The sequence below is a fragment of the Epinephelus fuscoguttatus genome, linkage group LG12, assembly GCF_011397635.1.
Source record: "Epinephelus fuscoguttatus linkage group LG12, E.fuscoguttatus.final_Chr_v1".
In the NCBI taxonomy this organism is placed as follows: domain Eukaryota; kingdom Metazoa; phylum Chordata; class Actinopteri; order Perciformes; family Serranidae; genus Epinephelus; species Epinephelus fuscoguttatus.
This window is the reverse complement of record NC_064763.1, coordinates 30,278,327-30,287,801: the sequence shown is the minus strand read 5'-3', so window position 1 is coordinate 30,287,801 and position 9,475 is coordinate 30,278,327. Positions and strand designations below refer to the sequence as shown.

Sequence of the window (9,475 nt, the reverse complement as noted above, 5' to 3'; positions counted from 1 at the left end):
TTTGCGTATCTGGAACTGTACTTGTGAGTGTGAGAATTTTAAAAGAATATTTTGTCTGCACATGATTTTAAATATTAAAATAGCCCTCCAGAGGCAGATCAGTACGTCAGTCATTTTTTGATTACTGAAATGTTTAACCACTAATACTTGGCCGTATTTTAAGTGTAACCCTTCACCATAACATAGTACAACTAGTGTTTTTATCAGTAAAAATGGAACATTTTTCACACATAAAAAGCACAAAGATGTTGAAATCTAGGCATATTCTGCCATCATAACTTTGCTCTCAGAATTCACCAGATTGATGCCTTTAAATCAAATACAAAATTTTCTCCCGGGGGAGCATACCCCCGGACCCCCTTACACATATATATATCTTATTGTTCAGACTTAGATATTTGACCGTACTTGTATGTGCCCCTGTATCAAAAGGACTGGCCCTAGCTTGGCCCCCCCATTGAAACTGGCCTAGAACCGCCACTGTGCGCATGAAACTTGTGCAATTAAAAAACTTTTCGACTGAGTCAACAGCTCATCACCCTCACTCGGCTTCTCAGTTCTGCAATGATTGTTTCCTTTGTTGCAGCAGTGTGCATTGGTGACAATGTAAGTTATCATAGATGTGAAAGTTTATGGTGCTAGGATGTTGATGTCAGTACCACAGGGTAGATGCTAACGATAATTAGCATGCTATTAGCTGACCTGAAGAGGTGCTCATCTGGAGAAATGAGTAGATGTAATCCAGCCTATATGTTACTAATTGTTACCCCTAAGATGCAGCGTGTTTATCTAATCACTTGTGCTGTTAAGTTGTATTACTGTTATACTGCTATGACTGCTATGAATAGCATACTCCCTAACTCAGTTGCGGACCGAAGCAACTCCGACACTCTAGCTCGGTCACGTGACCTGCTTCTTGTGAAAGCAAGTGCCATATTAATGTTTATCAATGTGCCTGCCCTGACCCCTTGTGGTTACTTACTCACATGTCATTTCTTTTATGTAATTGAGACCATGTAAGTCCCAATTTAATGGCACTGTTTCGTAATTATTATTATTGTAATTCTGTTACAGATCACAAACCACACATATACAGGCCTATTATGTCAGCAATAAACAGTTCATCTGAAAAAGAGAGAAGTTGCTGCGTTTTCTCTGACCAAAAAATTTGGCCAGTTGTGCAAAGCCAGACTACATCCAACCACACTGTTGTCTACAATGTCCATTACCCCAAATGTGGGTAATTCCCATAGTTATGATATGACTACTGGGTGGGGGGGATAATCTCCTCACTCAGAGAACCAAGGTTACAATGTAACCAAATGTTTTGAGTTTTGCTCTTGTTAAACGTGGTCCCCTAGTCATCAGTAAATCAAAGTGTTTGTTCTTCTCACATGCCTCCATGAAAAACAGCAACGTTTTCTACACAAATTTAAGGTAACATGGCATGACTAATGGATTTAAGAAGAGTCATTTATAGCTGAACAAAGACAGATTTATCAAAGGGAGACTCCTGAAAAGGAGTCTGAGAATAAACTAAATAAAACACGTGTTAATATCGGCAAAACATTTCACAGATGGAGAGAAGATGTTGCCAATAGTTAAGCCTTCTGCTAACCGGAGCCAAAGGCTCCCAGCTGCTGCTTCAAGTTCATGTTTATGTAGCTCACGTTAGTGAGACCTTCAAATCACAGCGTGTTCTCTGCCTAACCGCCCACCGCTACAGACCACCTCATCAGGAGGAGAGCACTCAGCAGATCTGGTGACTGACCCCCAGTCAGAGGCCACACCCCAACTCTTGTCAGTGCAAACCCTAGCTCTTGGGGACCAGACAGCCCTGACACCCTGCTGGATCAGCTGACTGTCTGTTGCTGCTGTTACACAGGTTAGACCTGTCACTGCATCTTGCCATCAGCCCGCTGTGACACCCAATGCTGTGGGGGGTGGGGGTGGGGGTGGGGGGGGGGTTGCTTTGGCTGGATTAGAGCTACCACAAATGCTGACTGAAGGTCCGTCTCCCAAAGCTTCTGCCTGCTTTTGTGACCATAGGGTGCTAGCTGGTCAAAGCGGGGCAAGGAGGGACTGAGTGCATGAGCTGTGTGCAACTCCAAATAAAAAAGGATTAAATAAATCAATGTATCAGAAACACTGTAGAAGTGTGTGCATATGCATATGGTAATCTGGTTGGAGGGTCTTAGCACAGAGAGGGAAGGGGGTGCAGGAGGAGGGTGTATTTTCAGATTCTGCCTTTTTGGTGGTGTTGTTTTAGTCTTTTCCAGATTTCTGCCTACCCCAGCTTTAAGTGTTATCAATCATAACCTGCATGTTTTCCTGCTCATTAGATAAAGACTGATGTTTTGTTTTGCCTGGACAAAACACTACTCTCCACAGATTAATTTCAGTAAAAGGCCACTGATGGTTACTGTGTTGTTGATCCATATTATTCTTAATTAGAAGACTGTATGTTATCTCTGGAGATCAATGAAGAGGGTATAATTTCCACTGTGCACAGGTCAGACATGCTGACATTCAGTGACTACCATCTGAGTCAGCATCATGTGAAGTCACATTGTGTAAAACGATCATCAGCAGAACAGGTGAGCCAACAGCACACTGTATTCTGTCCCATGTTATATTCATCAATCAGGGTAAACAAATATGGTTTCAATGCCAAATGCACAAGTGTATATATGTCTGTTTGAATTATGTGACTGAAGAGGAAAGTAAGAGGATGGATTTTTTTTCTCTCTTTCAGATCAGAGGACTTTTAAACACTGTGGACCGGACATCGCCTCGAGCACACAGCCTGTTGTGTTTGACTATGTCTTCTCTCAGGACTGTTTCAAATGACTCTGTCATCATTCGCCCTCCAGGCTTCTATATCATTGCATTTGAGACATTTCCTACCTCAGTTACTACATAATCTTTCTAGCATTTGTCTATGCGGTTACATTAGTGTTCAATACTTTATTGATCTATATAATTGCCTGTGATCACTGCTTACACACTCCAAAATTTCTGGCTGTTGTCAACCTTGCAGTAATTGATATCGGCCTAAACACAAGCACGATTCCCAGCATGATTAAGACATTCCTCTTCAAGGACAACTTTGTTCCATACAATCTGTGTCTGTTACAAATTTTTGTCTACTACACGTTTGTGATTTTGGAGTCATATGCACTCGCTATACTTGCCTATGACAGATTGATTGCAATATGTTTCCCTCTGCGTCAGAACTTACTCAACACCTCGCAGATCATGTCTTGTATTATAGGCCTGACTTGGGTTTACTGTGTGGGACTGGTAGCATACGGCACGGCCATCATGACCCGACTGTCGTTTTGCAATTCTGTCAGAGTGTTCAGCTATTTCTGTGACTATGCACCTGTGTTTAGACTCGCCTGTAATGATAACACAATGCAGTGGGCAGTAGGTGCACATTCTGGTATGTTTAATCTGATGGCCCCCTTTAGTTTTGTTATTCTGTCTTATGTCAGCATCCTGGTCACTGTGTTCAGGATGAAATCAGTAAGCAGTCGGATCAAAGCTCTCGCCACTTGCACTGAGCACCTAATCCTTGTTGCTGTATTTTACTTTACTTTAATCATCATTTTCTTCTTAGGGCTTTATGTGCGAGCAATTGACCCCGACCAGCGTGTGCTGAGCCTGTCGCTGGCCTCTTGTCTCCCACCCTGCATCAATCCTATTGTATATTCTCTGAAAACTAAGGAGATCAAAAACAGAGCCCTGGCACTGGTCCACAAAATGAGAAAAGGTTCGTGACAACTTTTCTTTCCACCATAAAGTAATCTGTGGAGGGTTTTAACATTCTCAGGAAACAGCCTGACTGTGTGTGTGTGTGTGTGTGTGTGTGTGTGTGTCTATTGTGACATGGCCAATTTTACTTATCCCTCACTGTGGAGCAGAGACAGAAGAGGCTGTTTTGTCTGCTGTTTCCACACATTTGCAGTATCATATTATTTATTCCGTATTGTTCAATATGTTTTTCTTAATATTTATCTTTCTTTGATATTCTGCCATTGCGTAAACACTCACCAAATTCAGCAAGTCAATAAAATGCTGCTGACTTATGTTGACATAAATGTACTTGTTTACATTGGAATGTAAATGCATGATATTTGTATAGTTGGTTGTTCTGGCTCTTTCTGCATGTGTTACCTGACACAATCCAATTTGAAACACTTCATTATATTGTATTTCACAGTTACATCACTAATAAATTGTCTGATTAAACAGAGGGTCTCATCATTGTGTTTACTGGAGGTGCTGGCAGAGTTTTTAAGTCAGTGTGCTGTTTGTTTCTCATCAGAAATGTATTTATCGAACTAAGTTCAGCCAAGCTAGCTCCCAGTCAGTGTTTTATTTGTATTAGTCATGGTTGAATTTGGGAGACAAAGATTTATATGAAACAGGTGTATCACCATGTGAGTCTACTGTTGTGACACGACAATCAGCTCTGATCATTTGTTAATCACCTCATTGTGCAATATATAGAAAATCAAGTAATGTGTTACTGTGTAGACTGGTGAAACTTAACTTGTTATTTCAGTATAGGGGCTCTTGGAGGAAAGCTGGCAGTACACAGGGGCCCCAATCTCACATCCATTTCTCACCAAATGGGAGTCTGCACGTCCTGCTAATAGATGCAGGTGAGATTAATTAGGCTGAGGTTTAAACAGTAAGAAGTTTAGGTAACACTTAAAGGTCAGGTCTATAATGCATTACGAGCACATTCATAAGGCTTTGTAAGGCCTTATGACGTTGTTACAAATGTTAATAATCATGTATGACAACTTATAACAAGGTTTATAAAGTATTATAAGTGGTTACATAATGCATTATAAATTCAGCATTCATAATGCTTTGTGTTGTGTACCCACCAAACGTGAATTCGCAAATTTGTGTGACTAGATTAGTTAATGCAAAGACGCGAATTGACACAAATTCGCGCCGGGCCGGAAGGATGCGAAATTCACGTCCACAAAATTCACCCGCATCGCGTCATCGCGCGAGTTGAAAATATTGAACTTTTGAGGCAAATTCGCCTGACACCGTGGCGCGATAGCTTATCAACATTGAGATTGTCCCAACATCACCGACGTCACCGACGTCACTGACGTCCTGACGTTCTCGCTCCCTGCCTGGTGCCGGTCAAATCTATAATGGAGGACAAGTTGATCGTCGCGGTGTGCGGACACCCCGAGCTGTACGACACCACAATGGTGTTGTACAGGGACAGAAACAGGAAGGAGCAGGCCTGGGTAAAGGTGAGCGAGGAGGCTGGATTACCTGGTAAGTTCTGTAAATATCATGACCTCCAGAGCAGGTACAGTGCAGCGATCGTGGTGATCTCAGCCATGGTCGATGAGAGAAAGAAATGGCTGAAGTAATGTTGTCGTTACCTAGTGAAAATGGGCGGGCTCACACTGGCGCGTCTGATGCGATAACGCAAATTTTACAGAAATGGCCCAGCGTCCAAACTCGAGCGAGTAGCGTGATGAATTTTCATTGGTGGGAACACAACATTATACTTCCATGCCAAAGTGACGACAGTGTTTGAAAGAAGAATCTGAAGTACTGGGTTACATAGCACATTATAACTATCATAACTTTAGCCAGTTATAAAGACTCAAAGAACTGCTCTGACATACAATAAATGCTTAAAGCTGCTACAAGGAACTTTTAACTGGATATGCAAAAGTCTCTCATTTCTGCTGATGTCTGTGCGTGACCTACAACAGCAAATGAGACCATCGGTGTGAAGGTTACCTATATAGTGTATATCCATACCTTTAGGAGACTGTCTCCGGGTCCGCCCCAGGTCACTTCCAGGACGAAACGATTTACGACACTCAGACGGCACACGTCATCTTACCTAGCTGCTTACATTTATAGTGACAAATAGTCACTATTCCTCGTCCTCGACCCGACGTCAGCGGGGAGTTAAAAAAGCAGCAATCATCGGGTAAAAGTTCTGTAAAAGCACTGGACTCACCAACAGTCAGCCACATCTCAGTCACACAGAGAAAATCCAAATCTTCCTCTGAAATGAATTCCTCTCCTCCCTTGCTGTGTGCGGTGGTATATCGTCCACCCAAATACAATAAAAATTTTATTCAGGATTTTGAAAACTTTCTGTCTGGAATTATGGTGGATTTTGATCACTTCTTAATTTCCGGTGACCTGAACGTTCATGTGTGCTGCGAAACCAGTTCTCTGGTCAAAGACTTCTTGTCACTGATCGACTCCTTTAATCTCACACAGTGGGTCTCTGGCCCGACGCATGATAAGGGGCATACACTTGACCTAGTGCTGTCTCATGGTTTGTCTATCTGTATCAGTGAAATTTGTAATAGTGCTTGTATTTCTGATCACTTTCCTGTTGTATTTTCTGCTACTGTCCCCTGCTCTGTTGTCGCTGCTCGTCCACCTGCACGCTGTTTTTGTGCTACAAATTCCAGCACTACGTTGCAATTTTCTACAGCTTTTAATGGTTATATGCATTCTACTGTGGAGGGGTATGGTGTCCTTAGTGCTGAAGAGCTTGTTGCTCTTTTTAACTCCACATGCACTAGAATCTTGGACGCCATCGCTCCCTTAAGCATCAAACGCCCTAAGGCAATTTCTGAACCATGGATAAATGACTCTATACGTGCTCTCAGACACTCTTGTAGGCGTGCTGAGAGAAGGTGGAAGAAGGACAAGTTGCATGTCTCCGTTGGGATTCTACGGGAGTGCTTATTGGAGTATCAGAAAGCGGTGAAAGCTGCTAAAACCGCTTACATTTCGCACCTTGTCTCAAACAACATTGATAAACCAAAGGTTCTGTTTAATGTTTTAGATTCTTTTGTTAACCCACGCGATACTGCTCCCATTGTTCCAACTCCTGCTCTCTGTAATGATTTCCTCAACTTTTTTGTTGAGAAAATCTCTGCTCTTCATTCTGTACCTTGTCTTGCTGAGCCTGATCCCTCTGACCCTCCCATGTGCCCAGCTGTTTTTGACCAGTTTGAGCCTATGTCACTGTCCTCTCTGTCAGATATAGTTCATGGGATGCGACCCACAAACTGCCCCTCAGACAGTATTCCCTCGCACCTTTTTAAAGAGGTTTTTGATTCAGTTGGATCTTTTATTCTTGTTCTGATTCATAACTGTTTTAGTTCAGGGTGTTTTCCTGCCCCTTTTAAACATGCTATAGTGCAGCCACTCATTAAAAAGCCCAGCCTGGACCCGTCTGTTCTCTCCAACTTCAGGCCCATCTCCAAATCCTGTCCTTCCTGTCCAAAGTGTTAGAGAAAGTAATTGCTGTACAGTTGCAATTATTTTTAGTACAAAATGATATCTATGAGAAGTTTCAGTCTAGTTTTAGGTCTGGTCACAGTACTGAAACTGCTCTTTTAAGAGTGTTTAATGATCTTGTCTTAACTGTGGACTCAGGATGTGCTGCTATCCTGGTGACCTTAGATTTGTGGCTGCCTTTGATACTGTTGCTGATCATAGGACCCTCTTATCACGCCTAGATCACTGTGTAGGCATTAAAGGTACTGCCCTCAAGTTGCTACAGTGCGTACCTAACCGACAGGAGTTTCTCTGTCCATCTGGGTGAATTCTCTCAAATGTGGCCCCTCTTACCTGTGGGGTCCCCCAGGGCTCCATTTTGGGCCCTTTATTGTTTTCTTTATATATGCTGCCCCTAGGTTCCATTCTCTGTAAGCATAATGTTTCTTTTCATTGCTTTGCAGATGATGTCCAAGTATACCTTCCTTTAAAATTAAAATGTAAGGACTCTCTGCAGCCTCTGTTAGCTTGTCTTAATGACATAAAAACTTGGATGGGCCTAAATTTCCTGAATCTAAATGATAATAAGACTGAGGTTATTGTATTTGGATATCCGAATGTGTAAATGACTCTGTTGGTGCTCTGGGCCCCTTGGCTTCCAAAAACTGTTCTTTTATTAAAAGCCTTGGTGTCACTTTTCATAGTGCCTTTAAGTTTGACAGGCAAATTGGTTCTGTGGTCAAAGGTGCTTTCTTTCAGCTTCGCCTGCTTGCCAGAGTAAAGCCCTATCTCTCACCCAAAGACTTGGAGAGACTTATCCATGCCTTCATTACGTCTAGGCTTGATTACTGCAACTCTCTGTATGTGGGCTTAGATAAACGTTCTTTGCGGCATCTGCAGCTAGTGCAAAATGCTGCTGCTTGCCTTTTGACCAGCACGAAAAAACGTGACCACATCACACCAGTTCTGGCTTCTTTGCATTGGCTTCCTGTCCGCTGCAGGATTGATTTTAAGATTCTGATGTTTGTTTTTAAGATATTGAATGGTCTGGCCCCCCAGTACTTAGTTGAACTCATCCATGTTCACACACCAGCTAGAGCACTGAGGTCATCAAATGAGTTGCTTCTAGATGTCCCGATATTTAGGCTCAAAACTAAAGGCGACCAAGCCTTCGCGGTGGCTGCCCCAAAATTGTGGAACAGCTTACCATTGTATATTAGATCTGCCCAGACTCTTGACATATTTAAGTCGTTGCTGAAGACCCATCTCTTCTCGTTAGCATTTGACGATGTTGAGCCGAACATTGCCGATGTATGGACTGTTTTTATTGAATTTTGTGCCTATTGTGCACTTTATTTTGTTTTCTATTGTTACTCTTAATATTTCTATGTACTGTGTGCTCTAATACTGTATTTGTATTTCTATAGTTGTATTTTAATACTTTAGTGCTTTCTAGATTGTACAGCACTTTGGCAAACCTCGGTTGTTTTAAATGTGCTATATAAATAAATTTGACCTTTGACCTTTGACCTTTCCTCGGGAAGTCAGGAAATCCTTCAGGATAAACGTTTTGTTCGCTAATGATCTAGCATTTACCAGCCCAATCCTGGCAGGAGCCGGCGGGTCCACGGTGTGAGCTGTCCGGGGAGCCACACACAGAGGCCGCAGGTTGCACAGATTCACCCTGCGCCAGCGGGGACGAGGAGAGCAGGGGCCGCGGGGCTGGAACACCTCATCCGGGCTGACAACAGGTACCAGCCAGGCGTCGACAGGGTCCAGCGAGTGCCGAGAAATAAAGAGGCGAGGCACCGCTCCATACGCAGTCCAAGAAGCCGTGGAAGCGCTCGCCAAACAGGCCTTCAGCCTTACCAGCCGACCGCTGCGTTTGCGGCAGTGGCGCTACGCCGGAGAGGTGGAGCTGGGGCGCAGCAGAGGTGAGCTGGGATCCCTGATAGGAGTGGGGGCAAAGTTTTCCCATCTTGTTGTTTCATTCATCCCTAAAACAAACACATGCACAAGCCAGGTAAGCGTCTTTACGACAATACGTGCAAGAGCTCATGGGAAATGTAGGCTTCATTCCGGCAGAACACTACCGCTTTTGTCCACAGGGTTGCCAAAATCAACTCAAAATGAAAGTTCCTTGTAGGGGCTTTAATTTCTGAAACGGAATAATGCC

At 43.1% G+C, this 9,475-nt stretch overlaps 1 pseudogene; it reads left to right on the top strand.

Annotated features, from left to right (window-relative positions):
* The first annotated feature begins 2,821 nt into the window (after nucleotides 1-2,821).
* Nucleotides 2,822-3,783, top strand: LOC125898642 (olfactory receptor 24-like; annotated as a pseudogene).
* Nucleotides 3,784-9,475: the final 5,692 nt, after the last annotated feature.